The 21,855-nt window shown below is 40.6% G+C and overlaps 2 long non-coding RNA genes across 4 annotated transcripts in view; one reads left to right on the top strand and one right to left on the bottom strand.

Annotated features, from left to right (window-relative positions):
• The window catches only part of LOC143647079 (uncharacterized), a 100,765-nt gene extending 94,900 nt beyond the window's left edge, over nt 1–5,865 (top strand). For both annotated transcript variants that reach the window (XR_013157823.1, XR_013157821.1), the window contains 3 exons: nt 2,077–2,135; nt 3,569–3,610; nt 5,034–5,865. This is a non-coding gene — a long non-coding RNA (uncharacterized LOC143647079). The remainder of the gene's footprint in view (nt 1–2,076; nt 2,136–3,568; nt 3,611–5,033) is intronic.
• LOC143647078 (uncharacterized) lies at nt 1,534–21,833 on the bottom strand. 2 transcript variants are annotated; one of them, XR_013157820.1, is made up of 4 exons: nt 21,666–21,833; nt 20,056–20,210; nt 18,560–18,773; nt 1,534–6,439 (listed from the first exon to the last, which is right to left on the bottom strand). It is a non-coding gene; the product is annotated as an uncharacterized LOC143647078 (long non-coding RNA). The 2 variants fall into 2 exon arrangements; XR_013157819.1 differs by lacking the exon at nt 1,534–6,439 and having other exon boundaries at nt 12,634–18,773.
• Between the last annotated feature and the right edge of the window lie 22 nt (nt 21,834–21,855).

The raw sequence follows: 21,855 nt of genomic DNA, 5'->3' as shown, positions 1-21,855 counted from the left end.
CCTCTGTGGCAGAGGCCAGTACTCTGACATTACAAAATCTGTGCTAGGTAGTAGTCAATACCAATCTGAACAGCTCTTCATTCGAGGATACAGCACATCTTCTGGAAAAAAGAACAGATATGGCTCACCTTCAAAAACAGACTCAAGAGGGACAAAGCAGGAGACTCCCTCCAATCCCACATGATTGATGCAAAAAAAAAAAAGGCATCTCACATGAATGGAGAATACTTTCAGAAGAAAATAAAGGATGGTGTGAAGGAAAACAGTCATCTTCAGGAAAATCTACACATAACTACCCAAAAAAACTGTGGGGTGGAAACAAAGGGTATGAGAATTGAAGGGACAGATAAAACTGCTTGAACAGTCCAATGCAAGAAAGAAGCAGGGGCTACCCCCAGGTGCCACCAAGGGAGATTCATTGGTTTCATGACTGCTGTGAACCCATGGGAGATGGTATTAGAGCCAAATGCTGCTGGGCTACTGCTGGGATGTTTCCTAGTTTTAGGTTTGATCACTCAGGAGATGCTAAATTTATCTAAGAAATCAGCTTCTTGCTTTGTGAACTTCTCAAGAATACATCAGATCACAAATATTCAAGCTGAAATCTACCAGAAAAACTTTGAATTTGAACTCTTAAATCTAGAAAAAGATACACAGGTATTGTTTATCCTTTCTTTTTAGGTATTGCCCCAAAGCTAACAAAGTCTTCTAAATTTGTGTTTAAGTTGAAGCTCTGTTGGCTTGACTAATCCAAATAGCATGAAAAGTGACTAAGTTGAGAGCACCTGAAAATCAGTAGAATGAAAGGAATGGTGGAAACAGAGAATGGATGGTAGACAATAAGATTGAAACACTGAGACACAGAGGAATATAATGGGTGACTTCTTTGCTCATGTTAGAGACAGTCACATTTGTTCCTTCACTAAGCAATCTCACTCCTACAAACTGACCTGAAGGTAGACCTGGATAATACGAAAATATATATGCCCATGTTTGTTGATTGTAGCACTGATTTTTTGATTTGTAATTGCAAAATCCTGGAAGCAACCTAAATAACTCATGTATAGGAAATTGGTTGAACAATCTTCAGTAATCACACAATGGAGTACTCTGCAGGATGAAGACAGCTATGAATAGATAAATGAATACCAGGATATATTGTTACATAAAAAGAGCCAAGTACAAAAAGGTGTGCTACATTTTCTGTAAGAAAAGAAGAGAAATAAAAATGTGTATTGTGTGTGTGGGTGTATGCACCTGCTTGTTTCTGCAAAAAGAAACAAGTAAGAATAGGAAGAGTGGAAGAGATAAGAGAGGTAGTGATACTTTACTGAGTATAGCTATTTGTACAGTTTTGACTTTGGAACCTTGTTAATGGTTTAATAGTCAAAAATAAAATTAAATCAGAGGATCAGAAAAATCATGTAATGGATTAGAGACTAAAACACATAAACCCAATAGTTTCAAATGAATGAATAACAATATACAAGGAAAAAAGTAGTAGTCTAAATAACTTTTATTTAAGATGTTTTATTCACACACCATACAACCTATCCAACATGTACAATAATGAATGGTGTTCTGCTAAATAACTGTTCTTAATGTAATTTTGTTGAGATATATTCACACACAGTATAATCCATTCAAAGTATACAGTCGATTGCTCACAGTATCATCATATGGTTGTGCATTCATCAAAAAATTTTGAAATATTTTCATTACTCCAAAAAAATAAATAAAAATAGAGAAGACCCAGAGTAATACACACCTCTTACCTACCCATGTTATTATCATTGTTGTCTTTATTATTCATCTATGCATACACACACACTGGCAAAAGGGTGTATCACAGTCAAGGTTTTACCATCACACAATGAAAGTTTTGTGGTTGTATTGTCATTGTTGAGGGACAGGGATGCTGGACTGCAGCTCAGCAATTTCAGGTGATTCCTTCTGGGTACCCTAATATACTAGGAACTAGGGAGAGGTATCTGTATGTTGAGTCAGTGATCATAGTCATTTATTTCTCAGTTGCACCTTCTCCTTCTCAATTGATCTTTCTCTCACACTTCACAGATGTCAAAGCAATGACCATTTGGCATCTTCATGATGGATGGGGATATTGACCTTGTCAGGTAGGGAAATGAAGCTGGTTGATGTTCTTGGAAAGGCTGGTGCCTCTGGGTTTTGGGCCTGTCTATTGTGGGAACAGTCTGGCAGCCTTGGGTTTCTGAAGAGATGAATTTGCTAGAAGGAAGTTTTGTAGAGTCTTGGATGGACCTCAAGGTATCCTTTGGGGTTTTAGGGAATACTGATGGTTGGAGCTTGGCATACTGTTACAATTTGCAATGTCTGGCTGAAGTCTGCATAAGGGTAACCTCCAGAATTCTCTCTCTACACTATTTGAAATCTCTTCACCAATGAAACTTTATTTTGTTTCATTTCTTTTCTCTTTGATTGGGAGGGCATTCTTAATTCCAAGATGCCAGGGCCAGATTCATGCCTAGGAGCCAGGTCCCATGTTGCCAGGGAGACTTACACCCTGTGGGTCATGTCCCACATAGGGAGGATAGTAGGGATGGTATTGAGTTTATTTGCAGGGTTGGCTTGAAGAAAGAGGCCACATCTGAGAAACAAAAGTGATTCTCTGGGGTGAATCTGGGGCATGGTTATAATTTGGCTTGGCTTCAACATTGCAAAAGTAGTTTTGTGGGGTGGATCTTGGGATTGAGGGCACGGCTTGTTGAACTCAGAGTCCCTGATGTTGAACTCAGAGAGTGTCAGGGGTTCCCCAGGTGGAGAAGTGTGGTGGTTCCACACTTTTCCCTAGTCATTCGGGGGGACTTGCAGATATTTTAAAATTTTCTGTCCATAATACATTGGAATAGGTTGGGGTGTTACTTTAAGCTATAAGTAATGTTACAGATCTCATTTTATACAATAGAATGTTAGGATCTCATTCTCTATTCTATGCTGTATTAACTATGTTGTTTAATGCTGACTTTCAGAGCTGCAGAACTCTGGCTCTGCATCTTGGGTTTTGTATGGATGCCCAGGGCTCCAGGAAGCTGCTGGTGTGTACATGGTCAATGGGGCATCTCAGAGTTTGGAAATGGCAGTTGGAACTCAGGAATGGATGTGACTGTTGTGGGCTCTTGTATTCTGTGATACTTTACAGTGAGCCTTGTGGAACGTTCTGTGCTCCTTGGTGGTTGATTGCCCATTCTCCCACCACATTCTACCCCCTGCTAAAAACTTTAGAAAGTGACTATATACTACTGACTATATACTATAAGTCTAAAGGCAAAAAGAACTACAAAAAAAAAATCCTGAACTCAGCTTAGTAGATTTGTTGTCTTTAGTGATATGGGTATAGCAATTCATACACTATTTTTCAGGTATTGTAAGATTAAGAAAATGAGTAAACATATTATTGAAACCTATTCTGTGGGAGAAGGGAGATATAAATATGGAAGTGGGAAGCAAGGAAGAACCCTATGTTTGGACTGGAATTAGAAGGATCAATATGAAGTCATGATTTTTCAATATATATGTGGGGTTTTTTTAGATGCATGTCCCTGGAATCAAACCCGGGTCTCCTGCATGAAAGGTAAGTATTGTACCACTGAACAACCCATGCACCCATATATATGGGTTTTTGTTTTTATTTTTCCTGTCTCCATCCACTGTAAGGGTCTAGAAGAATGACACCCTATTGGTCAGCATACTTAGTGCCTGTGCTTGTTTGAAATGGTTATGCACCCTAGAAAAGCCATGCTTTAATCCTGATCCAATCTAGTGGGAGCAACTGTTTCTTTTAATTGTCACTCAGTAATGTAGGTTGGAATCTTTTGATCAGATTATCTCCATGGAGATGTGACACACCCAATTGTGGATATTAATGTTTAATTAGAGGGAGATGTGACTCCACCCATTTGAGGTGGGTCTTTATTAGTTTACTGGAATCCTTTAAAAGAGGAAACATTTTGGAGAGAGTGACAGAGCCACAACAGAGCCATGAGAACCACAGAGCCTGTGTAGCCAGAGACCTTTGGAGATGAACAAAGAAAATGCCCCTGGGGGAGCTTAATGAAACAAGAAGCTTAGGGGGAAAGCTAGCATATGTTGCCATGTTTGCCATGTGCCTTTCCAGTTGAGAGAGAAACCCTGAACGTCATTGGTCTTTCTTGAGTGAAGGTAACCTCTTGTTGGTGCCTTAATTTGGACATTTTTATAGACTCGTATGACCTTAGAACTGTAAACTTGCAACTTAATGAATTCCCCTTTTTAAAAGCCATTCTGTTTTTTGTATATTGCATACCAGTAGCTAACAAACTAGAACAGTGTCCATATCTTGTTTCTAAGCATTATTCATCACTAAGGAAAAAGGCTCTTTTGAGAAAACATTGAGGAGAAGGCTAGTATAGGGAATGTGCAAGATGAGCTTGGAATATGTTACAGTAGAATGTAAGGAAGTGCTCAAAAAAATGATTGTTATGATGTCAAAAGCACACAGGAACTAGCTTGAATGGGCTCCCACTGACCTACATGGATTTAAGCAATTAACTAAATAAGCACAGTAATGGATTATAACCTACTGAATTAAAAAAGAATCCATGATCCAAGTAAAGAATGGAGTTTAATTAATATTAATGTATCAGTGCCAGTTTCTTAGTTTGACAAAGGTATCATGGTAATATCAGATGTTAGTAATATGGGAAACTGGGTGAGTGATAAATGGGAACTATCTTTACAGCCATTCTGTAAATATAAAATTATCCCTAAATGAAAAAATTTTAAAGAAAAAGAATTAAGGAGGTGTAGGATAAAGAGGGGCACATAAAATCTCTCACTGAACTGTGCTGAAGATCATACATTTGCCTGATCACTTTAGAGAAGCTTACATGGGTGAGGAAAACATGCAAGTAGGCAAAAAGAGGGAATCAGAAAATGGAGATCACCTAGTCTATCAGGTGGCAGTCAATTTGAACAAACTTATTAATATAGTCAAATGTTTCTTTCCAAAATTCTAGAAGGAGAAAAACAAGAAATATTCAGAAAAGAATGTGAAGAAAACGAAATGATTGAAGAGATTATAGGGAAAATAAAAAATCCTTAGAACAAGGAAGCATCTTGTCCTCACAGCTATTAAATAAGCATGAACTGTTTCAGAAGACATGTCAAATACTTCCTGATGTCCATCAAGAGCATGTGCTGCAGCTTGAGAGAAACTGAGAAGGAATCCATCTGCTCTGAAATGGAGACGAAATTTTGTGAAGTGTATACATACATGAACTCCAAAATCAGAAGTACAATCTCTACATGAATATGGCTGAAGATTGGGCAAAGAATTAGAAAGAACCAATTCCTTCTATTACAGCCAGGCCATATACTATGAGAAGAAAGCTCAACAAAAGGGGGCTGGAAGCTCTGTCCATGAGGAGAAGTCTCAATGAGCTAAGAAAGGAAAATGATTACAACAGGGAAATATTGGCAGAAGTAGAGTTTTTCTCAGGTGGGCTTTTGTCCCAGATGTTCCAACTACAAACATCAGGGGCTCCAAGTTGTGATTCAGTTTTCATAGCTGCTGAACACTAGTCATCCCTAACTACAACAAGACATATGCCAGGGTTTTCTTCTTTAAAACTAATCTTGTTTAACCTAATTTTAGTTTAACTTCTGTCATTTACTAACTGCTATAATTGATGTTCTTTTGAACTTCTTTATTACTATAATTTCCAGGATAGTATTTTACAAATATATATTTGCTTAACAGAGCTGTTCTGAAAAATTCCATTTCATTAGGCCCTTTAGAATTAGATAATGTAACTATTGTGATTTAATTGAAAAAAAAGTCTAGTATTAGTTTTGTTTATGATAGTCTTGGTGTTTAAATATTAATACATTTTTTTGGAAAACAAACAAAAATAAAAAACAAAAATCCCAAAGTACACACACAAAAATACACTAAAAAGCAAACTGAACAAACAACTAGTGACATTTCCCATACCTCAAAACATACAGAATCGTTCATAGATTACTTTGCAGTTGATGTCTGCTTCAAATATGAGGTTTCATTTTTTAAAAAATACATCTGAAAACTTATCAGAAATATGCAAAGGATCCCCAATATAAATTTGCCTTGACTTCTTTCTGAATATATCATGGGGTCCTGCTCCCACAGGAGAGTTGAGCTCTCTCAACACAACACTATTTTGTCCCTGATGCTTCCCTGAGCACCTACAGTGGGTCTTTTTTTGTTTTTAATGTTTTTATGTTTTAATGTTTTGTGAAAAATAACATATATATACAAAAAAAGCAATAAATTTCCAAGTACATTTCAGCATTTTAGCAAGTAGTTATACAACAGATTTTAAAGTTTGGTACGGGTTACAGTTCCAAGATTTTTCATTTTTTTTCTTCCAGCTGCTCCAAGACACTAGAGAAAATCAATATATTGATTTTCACAAAAGAAATATCAATATATTGATTTAGTAGCCATATCCATTTGTTAAATCCTACCTTCTCTTTTTTCTTTTTTGTGAAAAATAACATATATACAAAAAAAGCAATAAATTTCAAAGTACATTGCAACAATTGGTTGTAGAACAGATTTCAGGGTTTGGTAGAGGTTACAATTACACAATTTTAGGCTTTTATTTCTAGCTGCTCAAAGGCACTGGTGACTAAAAGAAATATCAGTATACTGATTCAGCACTCATACTTACTTGTTAAATCCTACCTTCTCTGTATAACTCCACCATCTTTGATCATTCTCTCACTCTAAGAGTATTTGAGCTATGGCTAGTCTAACTTTTTCATGTTGAAAGAGGCTATTGATAATATGATATAGGTGGATGGAACTAGTTGATATTCTAGAAAGGCTAGCCCCTCTGTAGTTCAGGACTTATCTGGCCCAGGAACCCATCTGGAAGTTGTAGGTTTCTGGAAAGTTACCCTCATGCATGGAATATTTGTAGAATCTTATATAATGCCCTAGGTATTCTTTAGGGTTGGCAGGAATGGTTTGTTAGGGTTTGGCAAGTTATGATAGTAGCAATGTCTAACTGTAGTTTGCATAAAAATGAGTAGCCTCTCAACACTATTTGAACTCTTTCAACCACTGACACCTCATTTGTTACACTTCTTTTTCCTATTTTGGTCAGGATGGCTTTGTTGATCCCATGATGACAGGGCCAGACTCATCCCTAGGGGTCTGGGGTCATCTCCTATGCCACCAGGGAGATTTCATCTCTGGATGTCATGTCCCACATAATGCAGAGAGCTATGTTTTCTCTTTTATAGGACTCCAGAAACTTACCAAGACCCACCCAAATGGGTGGAGACATGTCATCACCTAATCCAGCTTAACAACCACTCTTGATTAAATCACATCTCCAGGGAGATGATCTGATTGCAGTTTCAAACATACAGTATTGAATAGAGATTATTCTGCCTTTATGAAATGGGATTTAGATTAAAATATGGCTTTTCTAGGGGATATACATCCTTTCAAACCAGCACAGGAGGTAAAGAAGAGTTTTCCTGGAATATAGGAGATCCCCTAGGGCATCATTTGTCAACTTGGCCAGGTGGTAGTTCCCAGTTGTCAGGTCAGGCAAGCACTGGCCTGGCTGATGCTATGAGGATATTTCATGAACTTAAATCATGATCACGTTGGCTACATCCACAGCTGATTGCATGTGTAATCAGCTAAGGGTATGTCTTCTACAATGAGTGATGCTTAGTCTAATCAATGGAAGGCTTTTAAGGAGGATTGAGAAGAGACAATCCCTTTTCTCACTTTAGCCAGCCTCTCCTGAGAGTTCATTGAGGAACTTCATTGGAGCTGCCAGCTTGCAGCCTGCCCTACATCCTACCCTTGAACTCTACATCCCCATGGTTACATGAGACACATAAATTTTATATTTATGAATATCTCTGCTGACTGTTTTTGTAGAGAACTCTAGCTAAAACAGCTTGGTACTTGGAGTGGTTCTTAAGAAACAGAATCTTAAAACTGGGTCTTTGTGATTGCTTTTCTACTCTGACTAGACTCAAATGCACTAATGACTCTGTTTCCTATAATCAGAATGAGACTGCCAATCCATGGGATGAGCTGGCAAAAGAAATAGTCAAAATAGCATCACTGGATTCTGTTAATTCTTCATTTATACAAAGCCAGGCTCTGGGGATAATATTTCTGACACCTTTATGGAATTTTCGTGGAATTAGGAGGTATAGAGATTTTGGCTGGTTGTTGTTAGATATATTGTATACATTGATGAGGGAAAGGATGAGCTGAAGGCTTCAAATGACCATATCACAGATGTAAAAGTTTTATGAGTGCCCTGGAGGAAAATCATATTTCCTATAGCCACAGACTTGACATTTCTGAAAATCAGACCCAGAGTCTCAATGTTAGAGTAGCAACTTTACAGTGTAAACTGAAATCTCAATCTTGCATATAGTCTGCCATTAAAGTGAAGGCGTTGATTGGAAAGGAGTGGGATCCCCAAAAATGGGATGGCAACATATGTTTGATAATAATGGTGGTTGAGAGGTTGAAACCCTAGATCATGCTAAGTCTTTTCCAGATAGCCCTGTAATAGTCTGCCTTGAGGACATAGCCACCCCACATCCAGACTGCCCTGAAGAGTTGGCCACCCAACCTCCCCTGAAGGGATTAACCCTAGAGTGATTGGTCCTGTTTCACCAGATGAAACTGCAAATGAATACCTTGAAGAAACTGGCTTGGAAGATACTTCTAATTCTTTTCATGACCCACCCCCACCACCCCTCATTTCTTCCAGACTATAAGTAGACTAAAGTCCCAAAAGGCCCTAAAATGTGAGGTACAAAGTGTAACCCACGATGAGGTACATTATACTCCAAAAGAACTTCATGAGTTCACCAATTTATATAGACAGAACTCGGGAGAATATATGTAGCAATGGATTTTAAGGGTGTGTGATAATGGTTGGGAGGAATATAAAGCTGAATCAAGCTGAATTTATTGATATGGGCCCATTAAGCAGAGATTCTGCATTCAAAGTTACAGCTCAAGGGGTTAGAAAAGGCATTAACAGTTTGGACGGTTGGCTGAAACATGGATAAAAGGTGGCCAACATTACCTGAGGGTGAAATTCCAGAACTGCCATGGTATACAGTAGATAAGGGGATCCAATGGCTTAGAGAGATTGGAAAGTTAGAATGGATTTATCAAGGAAAGCCTGCTCATACATGCCAGGAATGTATGAAGGAAGCATCTTTTACTAGAACTGTGAGAAATAAATTTATGAGACTAGTTCCATCATCTCTGAAGAGCTCTTAAGTCACCCTTCTCTAGAGGTTATATATTACTGTGGGAACTGCTGTCACAGAGTTGGAATCCTTAAACATAATGGGAGTGATTGGATCCCAAGGAGGCAGAAGCCAGGTGGCAGCACTGTGTTGGCTAGTAGATTATGAGGTACCTAGAAGTACAATAGATGGGCAGTCTACTAAGTTCTTGTTTGAGCTGTATAAGAAAAAGAGTTCTAGGTCAAGTGAATAGAAGTCTAACTTGAATTAAAACACAGAGCGACATGGCCCCTTAATCAATTTCCAGACTTGAGACAGTTTATAGACCCAGAGCCCCTTGAATGAAGGGGAGGCCAGGTCCCTTTGGGGAAGAAAGTGTACCAAAGTGTACCTGTTACACTGCCACAAATATATACTGTTTACCTTCCTCCAAGCCTTCAGCAAGGAGACCAATGGCCTTTTACCTGGCCATGCACACATTTAACTGTGCATTGGGGAAAAGGAAATGATCAGATGTTTTCACGATTATTAGACACTGGTTCAGAAGTGACATTTATTCCAGGGGATGCAAAACATCACTCTGGCCCACCAGTCAGAGTGGGGGCTTATGGAAGTCAGGTGATCGATGGATTTTAGCTCAGGTCTGTCTCATAGTGGGCCTAGTGGGCCCCCAGACACATTCTGTAGTTATTTCCCCAGTTCCAGAATGCATAATTAGAATACACATTGTATGAGTTAGGGCTCTCTAGAGAAACCTAGAATCAACAGGGAACACTTGCAAATATAAAATTTATAAAACTGTCTACGTGACCGCAGAAACGCAGAGTCCAAAATCCACAGGGCAGGCTGTGAAGCCGATGACTCCGATGGATGGTCTGGATAAACTCCACAGGAAAGGCTCACCAGCCAAAGCAGGAATGAAACTTGTCTCCTCTGAGTCCTCCTTAAAAGGCTTCCCATGATTAGATTAAGCATCACTCATTGTAGAAGGCACTCCCCTTTGACTGATTACAAATGGAATCATGTGGATGCAGCTGACGTGATCATGATCTAATCCTGTGAAATGTCCTCATTGCAACAGACAGGCCAGCACTTGCCCAATCAGATAAACAGGTACCACAACTTGGCCAAGTTGACACATGTCCCTAACCATGACACACATACTGAGCAACTGGTAGAATCCCCACCTTGGTTCTCTAACTCATGGGGTGAGGGCTACTGTGGTAGGAAAGGCCAAGTTGAAGGCACTAGAACTGTTCCTACCCAGCAAAACAGTAAATCAGAAGCAATACGTGGGACTGCAGAGATAACTGCCATCCTTTAGGACTTGAAAGATACAGAGGTGGTGATTGCCACCACATCCCTATTCTACTCTCCTATTTGGCCTGTACAGAAAACAGATGGGTCTTGGAGGATGACACTGGATTATCATAAACTCAACCAGGTGGTGACTCCAATTGCAGCTACTGTTCTGGATATGGTATCATTGCTTGAGCAAATCAATACATCACCTGGTACCTGGTATTCAACTATTGATCTGGCAAGTGATTTTTTCTCAGTAGCTGTTAGTAAGTACCACCAGAAACAGTGTGCTTGCAGCTGGCAAGGTCAGCAATATACTTTCACTGTCCTACCTCAGGGGTATATCAACACTCCAGCCATATGTCATAATCTTGTCTGCAGGGACCTTGAATGTTTTTCCCTCCCATAAGACATCACACTGGTGCATTATATTGATGATATCATGTTGGCTGGACCTAGTAAGCAAGAATTAGTTACTACTGTAGACTTATTGGTAAGGCATTTGTGTGGCAGAGGATGGGAGATAAATCCAACAAAATACAGGGGCCTTCCATCTCAGTGAAATATCTAGGTGTCCAGTGGTGTGGGGATGTTGAGATATACCTTCTAAGGTGAAGGATTAGTTGCTGTATCTGGCCCCTTCTACAACCACAACCAAAAAGGAGGCACAATGCCTAGTTGGTCTCTTTGGATTTTGGTGACAGCATATTCCTCATTTGGCTGTGCTACTCCAGCCCATTTACTGAGTGACCAGAAAGCAGCTAATTTTGATGGGTACCTGAACAAGAGGAGGCTCTGTGACAGGTCCAGGCTGCTGTACAAGCTGCTCTGCCACTTGGACCATATGATCCAGCAGATCTGTTCTAGTCTGCTGCCTGCCGGAATGCAATATACCAGGAAGAGTATGGCTTTTTAAAAGGGAAATTTAATAAATTGCTAGTTTATAACTCTAAGGCCGAGAAAGTGTCCCAATTAAAACAAGTCTATAGAAATGTCCAACCTAAGGCATCCAGAAAAAGATACTTTGGTTCAGGAAGGCCGATGAAGCTGACAGTTTCTCTTTCAAGTGAGATGGCACATAGTGAACACAGTCAAGGTTTTTCTCTCATCTGGAAAGGCACATGCCAAACACAGCATCATCTGCTAGCTTGCTCTCCTGGCTTCCTGTTTCATGAAGTTCCCCAGGAGGCATTTTCCTTCTTCATCTCCAAAGGTTGCTGGCTGGTGGACTATGCTTCTCGTGGCTGCATTGTTCTGCTCTCTCAGAATCTCTCTCATTCTCCAAAATGTTTCCTCTTTTATAGGACTTCAGAAACTAATCAAGACACACCCAAATGGGTGGAGACATGGCTCTACCTAACCCAGCTTAACAACCACCCTTGATTAAATCACATCTCCAGGGAGATGATCTAATTACAGTTTCAAACATACAATGCTGAATAGGGATTAGAAGAAACGGCTGCCTTTACAAAATGGGATTAGGATTAAAACATGGCTTTTCTAGGGTACATACATCATTTCAAACCAGCACAAGATCCAGTGGTGCTGGAACTGTCAGTGGCAAATAGAGATGCTGTATGGGTCTCTGGCAGGCCCCGATAGGAGAATCACAATGCAGACCCTTAGGATTATAGAGCAAAGCCTTACCATCTGCATCAGGTAACTACTTTCCTTTTGAGAAATGGATTTTGACCTGCTACTGGGCCTTAGTGGACACTGAACACTTAACCATGGACCATTAAGTTTCCACGAGATGTGAGTTGCCTACAATGAGCTGTGTTGTCTGACCCACCAAGCCATAAAATTGGGCATGCACAGCAGCATTCCATCATAAAATGGAAATGGTATGTAGGAGATAGGACCAGAGAAGGTCTTAAAGGCACAAGTAAGTTACATAAGGAAGTAGCCCCAAATGCCCGTGGTCTGAACTCCTGTCACATTACCTTCTGCTTCCCAGACCAGAGCTATGGCTTCTTGGGGAGCTCCTTACAGTGACTTGACTGAGGAAGTGACTTGACTGAGGAAGTGACTTGACTTAGGCCTGGTTTATAGATGGTTCTGCACAGTATGCAGGTACCACCCAAAAGTGGACAGCTGCAGCACTACAACCCCTTTCCAGGATGACCCTGAAGGACAGTGGTGAGGGGAAATCCTCCTAGAAGGCAGAACTTCGAGCACTGCACCTGGTTGTTCATTTTGCTTGGAAGGAAAACTGGCCAGAGGTTCATTTGCATACTGACTCATGGGCTGTTGCTAATGGTTTGGCTGGATGGTCAGGGACTTGGAATGAGCATGATTGGAAGATTGGTGACGAAGAGGTCTGGGGAAGAGGTATGTGGATAGACCTTTCCGAGTGGGATAACAACATGGATGTATTGTGTCCCAGGTGAATGCGCACCAGAGGATGATTTCAGCAGAGGACAGTTTTAATAATCAAGTAGAGAAGATGACCCATTATGTGGATACCAGTCAGCCTCTTTCCCCAGCAACTCCTGTCATTGCCCAATGGGCTCATGAACAAAGTGGTCATGGTGGTAGGGATGGAGGTTATGCATGGGCTCAGCAACACAGACTTCCACTCACCAAGGCTGATCTGGCTACAGGCACTGCTGAGTGCCCAATCTGCCAGCAGCAGAGACCTATACTTAGCCCTGATATGGCACCATTCCCCAACGTGATCAGCTACTACACAGTGGCAGGTTTATCACACTGGACCACTTCCATCATGGAAGGGGCAGCGATTTGTTCTAACTGGAATAGATATATACTCTGGATATGGATTTGCTTTCCCTACACACAATACTGCTGCCCAAACTACCATCTGTGGGCTTATAGAATGTGTTATCCATCATCTTGGCATTCCACACAGTATTGCTTCTGATCAAGGAACCCACTTCATAGCAAGTGAAGTGTGGGAAGGGGCACATGCTCATGGGATTCTCTGGTCTTGCCATATTCCCCATCACCCAGAGGCAGCTAGATTGATAGAATGGTGGAATGGCCTTTTGAAAACTCACTTATGGTGCCAATTAGGTGGCAGTCGCTGCAGGGCTGGGATGATGTTCTACAGGAGGCTGTTTATGCTCTGAATCAGTGACCACTGTATGGTGCGGTTTGTCCCATAGTCAGGATTCATGGGTCCAGGAACTAAGGGGTGGAAATGGGAGTGGCACCACTCACTATTACTCCTAGTGATCCACCAGGAAAATTTTTGTTTCCTGTCCCTGTGACCTTGAGCTCTGCTGGTCTACAAGTTTTAGTTGCAGAAGAGGGAGTGCTTCCACCAGGAGAAACAACAATGATTCCATAGAGCTGGAATCTAAGAATGCCACCTAGTCACTTTGGGCTACTTATGCCCATGGATCAACAAGCTAAGAAAGGGCTTACTTTACTGGCTGCGGTCACTGACCCTGACTATCAGGGGGAAATGGTACTGTAATTACACAGTGGAGGTAAAGAAGAGTTTTCCTGGAATATAGGAGATCTCCTGGGGCGTCTCATAGTGCTACCATGCCCTGTGATTGAAATCAAGGAAAACTGAGACAACCTAATCCAGGCAGGACTACCAATGACTGTAAAACATCAGGAATGAAGGTTTGGGTCACCCCACCAGGCAAAGAAATATGGCCAGCTGAAGTGCTTGCTGAGAGTAAAGGGAACATGGAATGGGTAGTGGAAGAAGGAAGTGACAAATATGAACTATGGCCATGTGATCAGTTATGCAAACGAGTACTGTAATGCTGTTTTGTTCATGTTATAGTATTTAAGTTGTAAAATTTCAGGTTTAAGAGTGACTGTTACCCAAGGACTTGCACTCTATTTTGGAGAAATTTAATGCGTTTCTTGTTGTACATGGGACAGTTGGGTATTGTTAGATGAAGAAAAAATGTGTTTAGAGATTAAGTATGGCTTAAGGTGATAATGAGTTGCCAAGTTGACAAGGGGTGGTGCCTAGCTGTCTAGTTGGGCAAGCACTGGCCTGGCTGTTGCTAAGATACTTCATGAACTTAAATCATGATCACGCTGCACCCACAGCTGATTGCATTTGTAACCAGCTAAAGGGCATGCCTTCTGCAATGAGTGGCACTTAATCTAATCAATGGAAGGCTTTTAAGGAGGATTCAGAAGAGACAGTCACTCTTTCTGCTTTAGCGAACCAGCCTCTCCTGAGAGTTCACTGAGGACCTTCATCAGAGCTGCCAGCTTGTGGCCTGCCTTATAAACCTTGAACTCTATATCCTTATGATTACATGAGACATTTTTATAAATGTTATATTTATGGAGATCTCTACTGATTCTGTTTCTGTAGAGAACCCTAGCTAATACATCATCCAAGCACATTTGCATATAGAACTCAAAATACTTGAAAACCTTACAGTATAAAGCTGTTGCTATTTGAGATTCTTGATTACTCTACCATATAGTTTGATACTCAGAAGGCCCTTGACTGCAAAGTTTCATTCAAAATATCAAAGAATTTAACCAAACTTTTTAAAGTCACAATATCTGCATGAAGATCAGCTGTATATCACTTAAATATACCAGTAATCTACATTTTATTTAGGTATAAAAAGTCCATTTTTAGTAACCATCATTCTAATTAACTTTTTTTACATTTATTTTTATAATGCTTTGTTCCTTCAATCACTATACCTTGAGTGTCCCCTATGTGCCAGGCACTCTTTTAGGAAGTGGGGTTACAATGATGGGTAAGCCAGGTAACAACCTTCCTCTAAGGAAGCTAGTATTATTCCTATTCTGATTAATTCAAAAGAAAAGCCTACAGGAAACTCAAGCATTCTTAATCCCCAATTTCATATTGAAGTAATCTAAGTTTTACAGAAGAATTCAAAAGAAAAGCCTACAGGAAACTCAAGCATTCTTAATCCCCAATTTCATATTGAAGTAATCTAAGTTTTACAGAAGATGAGTCACCTTTCCAGATCAGTTCAGTGGCAGTTAGGAAAGCCAGGCAGGCCAAGGGATGCCTGGTCCAGTGGTCTGTCACCAACAGCAGGGCCCCCAAATCAAGTCAGCATGTTTAATGTGAAAGACCTCAAATTCAGGTAAATATATTCCTTCTTTATAAAGGGTACCCCCACAAGTGTCTATTTGCAAAAAAAATACCCCAATGATTTAGACTGATTTCAATCTGCCTAGAAATTCATTCACTAGAGGGTCAAGGTGAGGTATTTTCAAAGCCTGCAGCAGGGCAGGCTCTCCTGAAAGCCCATAAATTCCAGAGATTTGTAGTCTTGTATGAAGAGGTAGGTGCAGAATCAGCACAGGCGTATATCCTGATGTCTAGGCACTACCTGGCATCTGCTATGACTCCTTCAAGCCTAGGAGATCTCTGTGGTAGGGTTTTGCAAACCCCAAGGGAGGGAAGGGGTCCCCTGCTCTTCAAACCAGCTGAATCTAGACTGCATCTGGACACTGGACTGCACTTGGCAGCCAACCCTGAATGATTGAGCATCACAAAGTCAGGGTTATGGCTGTGACTTTAGGATGGTGTTTAACTTTGGGGAAAGCAGCATGGCTATGAGGCTGTTCTGTGCAGGCATTCAGAGCTTAGGCCAAGAGTCAAAGGCCCTGTCAAATTTCAGACCAGGGGAATTGAGGAAAAGGGACAATCCTACAATAAGCACTGTGACTGTCCCACTGCAATTTCCTAAGCCCCAGTGGAGCATTTCTTCTTCCTCAAAATTACCTATGTTGAAACAGTAAACACTAATTATTTATGTTTGGAAATATGTCCACATGTGCATTACTTTAATGGGAGGTCAGTGGTATAATGGGAACCCTGATGGACCTTTGGTTCTCAGATTTTCCTTCCTTGGGATTCAAACCCCTCCCAGGCTCTGTTCCATTTCACTTATGGTTTTGTCCAATCTCACCAGCCTCGTGTCAGAAGGTCTGTGCAGTGACCAATGAACTTGGACCCCAGAGGAGTCTCTCCCTGGGTGTAGAGAACATGACCTGAACCGCCAAGAGATGGGAGCTCTGAAATCCCCGCTTCACAAGACCCTTCCCTTGAAGTAACCCTTTCACTACCTGCTCCTTGTTGGTGGCAAAACAACACTGGGGAAGGGGAAGACCTGTTTATTTATTCAACAAACAAAAACTAAGCAGAACAAGGTAACATTATGGCATATTTTAAGAGCTTATTATACTTTTTAAATGATCTTTTCACACATACAATTTAAGAATATACAGTCTCACATACAGAGAAAGTATCTTAATTTCAGACCTGGTGTGTATTTGTCAGCACCCTATCCATGACTAGTCCTGAAAGATCATGACAAAAAAATCTTGTCTTCTTTGCTCGTACTTGCTTTAAAATCTGGAGTATTGTACACTTAGGAACACTGAAAAACTGGCATCAGGCTAACAAATGGCCATACTGAAAGTACTTTATCCCTAGCAAAGGCAAAAAAACACAGCCACATGCAGAAGTGGAATAAAAAAGAATATTATATCTCCCTGGCAACGTGGGACAGAAGTCCAGGGATGAGCCCGGACCTGGCATCATGCAACTGAGAAACCCTTCTTGACCAAAAGAGACGAAGAGAGAAATGAGACAAAATAACGGCTCAGTGGCTGAGAGATTTCAAACAGAGGTGAGAGGTTTATCCTGGAGGTTATTCTTATGCATTATATAGATATCCCTTTTGAGTTTATGGAGTGGCTGGAGGGAAGTACCTGAAACTGTTGAACTGTGTTCTGGTAGCCTTGATTCTTGAAGATGATTGTATAACGATACAGCCTTTACAATGTGACTGTGTGATTGTGAAAACCTTGTGTGGGAGTAAGAGGTAAAATAAATTGGGTAGACTGAAATACTAGTGGTCAGTAAGAGGGAGGGGTAAGGTTTAATGGGAGGCATGAGTTTTCCTTTTTTTCTATTTCTTTTTCAGGAGTGATGCAAATGTTCTAAAAATGATCATGGTGATGATATTGCAAGCCACTGACTGTATACCATGTATGAACTGTATGTGTGTGAAGATTTTTCAATAAAAAAAAATATATATATATATGTATTATAATCACTAATAAAGGATGGCATGTTTACTTTACATAGATCTCCTTTCAAGGGAGGAAATGAAGTAACCTTCAGACTGAGACCTAAAAATGAGACCGAGGCAGCCATGCAAAGTGCTAATAAAGGAAAGAACATTATTGGCATTAGTCACAGGAAGGACAAATGTCCAGGAGGGAGAAAACAGTCTACCAATTTAAGTAACAGAAGAGTGGGGCAGAGGATGGGGATGTAGTTGGAAAGTTGGGGAGAAGGCAGATAACATGGGGCCTTAGAAGGACATGATTAGTGTGGACTTCATTCATAGAATCTCTCTATGGAAACAGGGCAGAGGAATAACATTGTGATGGTGTAGGTGCAGGGCAGAGCATCAAGATAAGCCTGGCTGGAGAGGGCAGCTATGATGGAAACAGCAGGAGACGGCTTTTCCTTTCTGCTGTGCCCTTGCTGGTCTCCTACATGCATGTCTACAGCCTCAGGATCCTCTAGAAGCCTACAGATAACCGAAGCCCTCTCCAGCCTCCACTGCTCCTACATGATGCCTCAGTTGCGCTTACCCTAGAACACATCCCCTTGCTAGTATCATCATTAGCCCTCCTCACATTCCTGTCTCTGAAACTGTCACTTCCAATGTTAGGATTGTATATATACAACAACCCATATTTACTGAGCCCTCTTCCACTGTGGGACAGGTGCTGTTGGTCCTGCCCTAGCAAAACCTCCACCCTGACCAAGCTGAGGTGGGAAGGAGAATAGGAGTAACCCTAGATTAGATGCCACAGACCCTCATTCTAAGAAGAATAAATGCTACAAAGACTGATATACGTGTGCGATCTCTTCTCGGAAGTGCTGAATTGATTGCTTTAGTCAATTTTTTCCAGTTATGGCCATATTTTGGAAAGAAGATATTCTTACTTGATTGTTGCCTTAAGTCCTGGGTGGTAAGCCTTTTAGTTAACAATGAATAAATCCATCAGGGAAGCGTAGATAAGACACCTCAGTAATTAAGGGCTGAAAGACTGAATGGTGGCACAAGATCAGAAGTTGAGTGGTTGGAGAAAAGTTACTCAGAGCCCATCCAGTCTTGTCAATCACTTTTGGCATGCACCATGGAGTTTAAAGCAGATTCCTAAATTAGGAGAAGGCATGATTTAGAACACAGTAAGTATCACTGGAGCCTTTCCTAAAATGTGAAGAACCAGAAATGACAGGGGGACAAAATTGAGGGTAAGATACCACTTAGGACTTATCATTTTAAAAAATAATTCCTCCTTCCTGACCAAAAAGCCTGATGTGACCAAAGGTGATCAAACATTAGAATGATAACCTTGTTAGGATGAAGAGATCATGACATAAATGGGTTGGAATTCATACTGAAGAGCAAACAATAGATTTTATTGAAAGGAATATCTAACCCAATAGACTGGATTGATGGTAAGAAAATAAAATTTGCATTTTGCATTTCAAAAGTCTGAATCTTCTCAAAGCAATGCTGAGATTCTGTGTGAAGGCAGTTTTTAGAATTTATGGTATGTGAACTTATGTGACAGTCACCTGTGATCCTTTGAACAAGCCTGATAATTTAACCAAAATCCACACAGTGTCTTGCCAAGGGTCATGTTTACTGTACTAACTGGTACTCTGTGAGATGGGTAGTCTGTTTTGGAATTAGACACATGCTCATAAGAGTGCGACTATAAACAATCAAACCCTGATTCTTCACCTGTAATTTGGATGCACATCCACTCTTCTGAGAAAATTGAAGAGTATTGCTCAGACAGATGACTAATGTCTATCAGATGCAGAGTTGTCAAACACAACTCTTTATCTAATGGCCACCACAAACCATGAACAAATCAGCAGAAAAATAAAATACCTGTGTCTTCTTCAATTTCTCTTATTACAAATGCAGTAAATAGTATAAGGGACTAGGAGATACCTAAAGTGTTTGGAAAAAGTGGATAAATAATACAACCAATAAAAAACAGGACAAGATAAAAGGAGTAATAAAATGTTATAGGAATGCAATAGGAACTTTTCTTTTTATGCATGAACTCCATGAAAGCCCATAACCTCGATCAAATAAATTGTTTACAGGAATACGAAGGTCATTAAAAAGGAATGTATTTTAAAAATTTAATGTTACGGATACCTTTAAAAAGCTATCTCAGAAATTGAAGGAAAGATGAGAACAATCCTGAACTCTAGCGTGGATAAAGAAGGAAACTGAGACACCCTGTCATGCCAGTGTGGGCAAAAGAATAACTTCTGCTTGGCCATATTCGTCCATTTTCTTATTCCATAATCATATACTGAGCTGACATCTTAAGCCTCTATGCATCCTACAATGCACTCTGTCATTGCTCCTGTTCACCTCTGCTGCCTCATCCTTCACAATTCCCTCCACTCACATTCTCCTCTGCAGGCACAGTGAACCTCACTCATTCTCTAAGGGGTCATACTCGTTCTTGCCTCTGGGCCTTTGCATGTGCTCTTCCCACTTCTCAGCTGCACATGGCTGACACCTTCTTGATTCCAAGTCCTCAATTTAGGGAATCAAAAGATACTGTAAAGAAAGTGAAAAGCAAGTGATAAACTGGGATACAATATTTATGACACTGACAAAGCATCAGTGTCTTGACTACAGGAAGAATTACAACTCACTTTTAAAAAGACAACAGAAGAAAAATAGGAAAAAGACATGGAAAAGCTTGTTACAAAAAAAGGAAACATGAAGGAAGGCCCCATAAACATACCAAAATATGCTCAGATTTACTGAGAATCAGAGAAATGTAAATTAAGGTCACCTGATACCATTTTACATTTAAGAGATTGATAAAATTAAAAAGGATGTAGAAAAGCATTAAATATTATACATTGCTGTTTGAAGTGGTTCTATCATTTTGAGAAAACAATTTGGCATTAAATTATGAAGCTGAACAATGCAGTATTTATTACCCAGCAATTCTACTACAAGAGAAATACCCCAGAAAATCCCTTAATATATAAGCCCAGAAGATATGTGTAAGAATTACCTCTGTTCCTTTTGAGTCCCTCTTCCTTTGTTAATCCCCTCCACTCAAGGTGTCAGTAGCATGACAAGTGAGATCCCCCTAGCACCTGAAATTGTTGAGCTTAGAGGCTGGGATCTGGCTGGGCCATTCTGCTGGGGGGCCCCTAGCTACCAGTCTTTTCTTTTGAGCTGGGAGCTGCTGCAAAGAGATCTTCTGTTCAAGGAGCCTCAGAACAAGGCTCTGCCTTGGTCATCTGGGCTTCAGAGTTCCTCTCCTGCAGAGCTGACTTCCCTGTCACTGCTGGGGCAGGAGGCCATACCTGCTAGGGGCACAGGTAGGGAGCGAGGCTAGAGTATCCTCTTTTTCCAGCTTCATTCTCATTCACGATGCCTCAGGCACTGGCCTCCACTCCCCGGTGTTCTAAGGTAGCTACCACTGTCCACCTTGCTCCAGCTCCACAAGATTCCCACCTTTTTGCTCTCAGGGGTTTTGCCTTTATAAAAACCATTTCCTATCATATTAGAGGAGTTTCAAGAGGAAGAGGAGTTAAATCTGCCATATTGAACAAAAGTTTTCTATATTAAATTCTAAACTTTATTGAGGTTTACTGGGCCAACAATCTCGGGTGCCTGAGCTTACAAAGTTGGTTTCTCTTGGGTCGAAGAACTGAATTCCAAGCTTGGGACTAGGTCTACCACATGGCAATTAACCACACCAGTTTTTCCAAAACCACGGAAGACTACACTGAGGCTTCTAAAAACAGTTCAGGTACTAAGGGAACTTTGCCTGTGTCTTAAATTCTCTTCACGACGTATTGGTTTCACACGCCCCATCAATCGGGCTGAAGTTTCACCTATTGTGAAATTCGAAATTTCATCGAATTTACGATGCCATCAGTTTAAGATGCACTACTGTTTCCTGAGTCACTAGTAAGAGAATGCTGCCAATTCTGCAAAAACACACCATTCGCTGTCTTTTAGAGATGTTAGAATGCAAAAAATACACACCTTAAAATCGAAGAAATATGGCTGTTCGTTCGTCATTTTTCTCTTGTGACAGTTTAGGGAGATGGGTTTCTGTGACTAACTTTCTTCAGCCCAGGAAGAGATACGTCTTAGCCCTCCCAGCCTCACCAGTGAAAGTAAGACGACATCGGAAGCGCCTTCCTTCTTACTTCCTGGAAAAGTCCTATTATCG

Source organism: Tamandua tetradactyla, chromosome 9 (assembly GCF_023851605.1).
Source record: "Tamandua tetradactyla isolate mTamTet1 chromosome 9, mTamTet1.pri, whole genome shotgun sequence".
In the NCBI taxonomy this organism is placed as follows: domain Eukaryota; kingdom Metazoa; phylum Chordata; class Mammalia; order Pilosa; family Myrmecophagidae; genus Tamandua; species Tamandua tetradactyla.
This window is presented reverse-complemented; position numbering and strand designations above follow the sequence as displayed.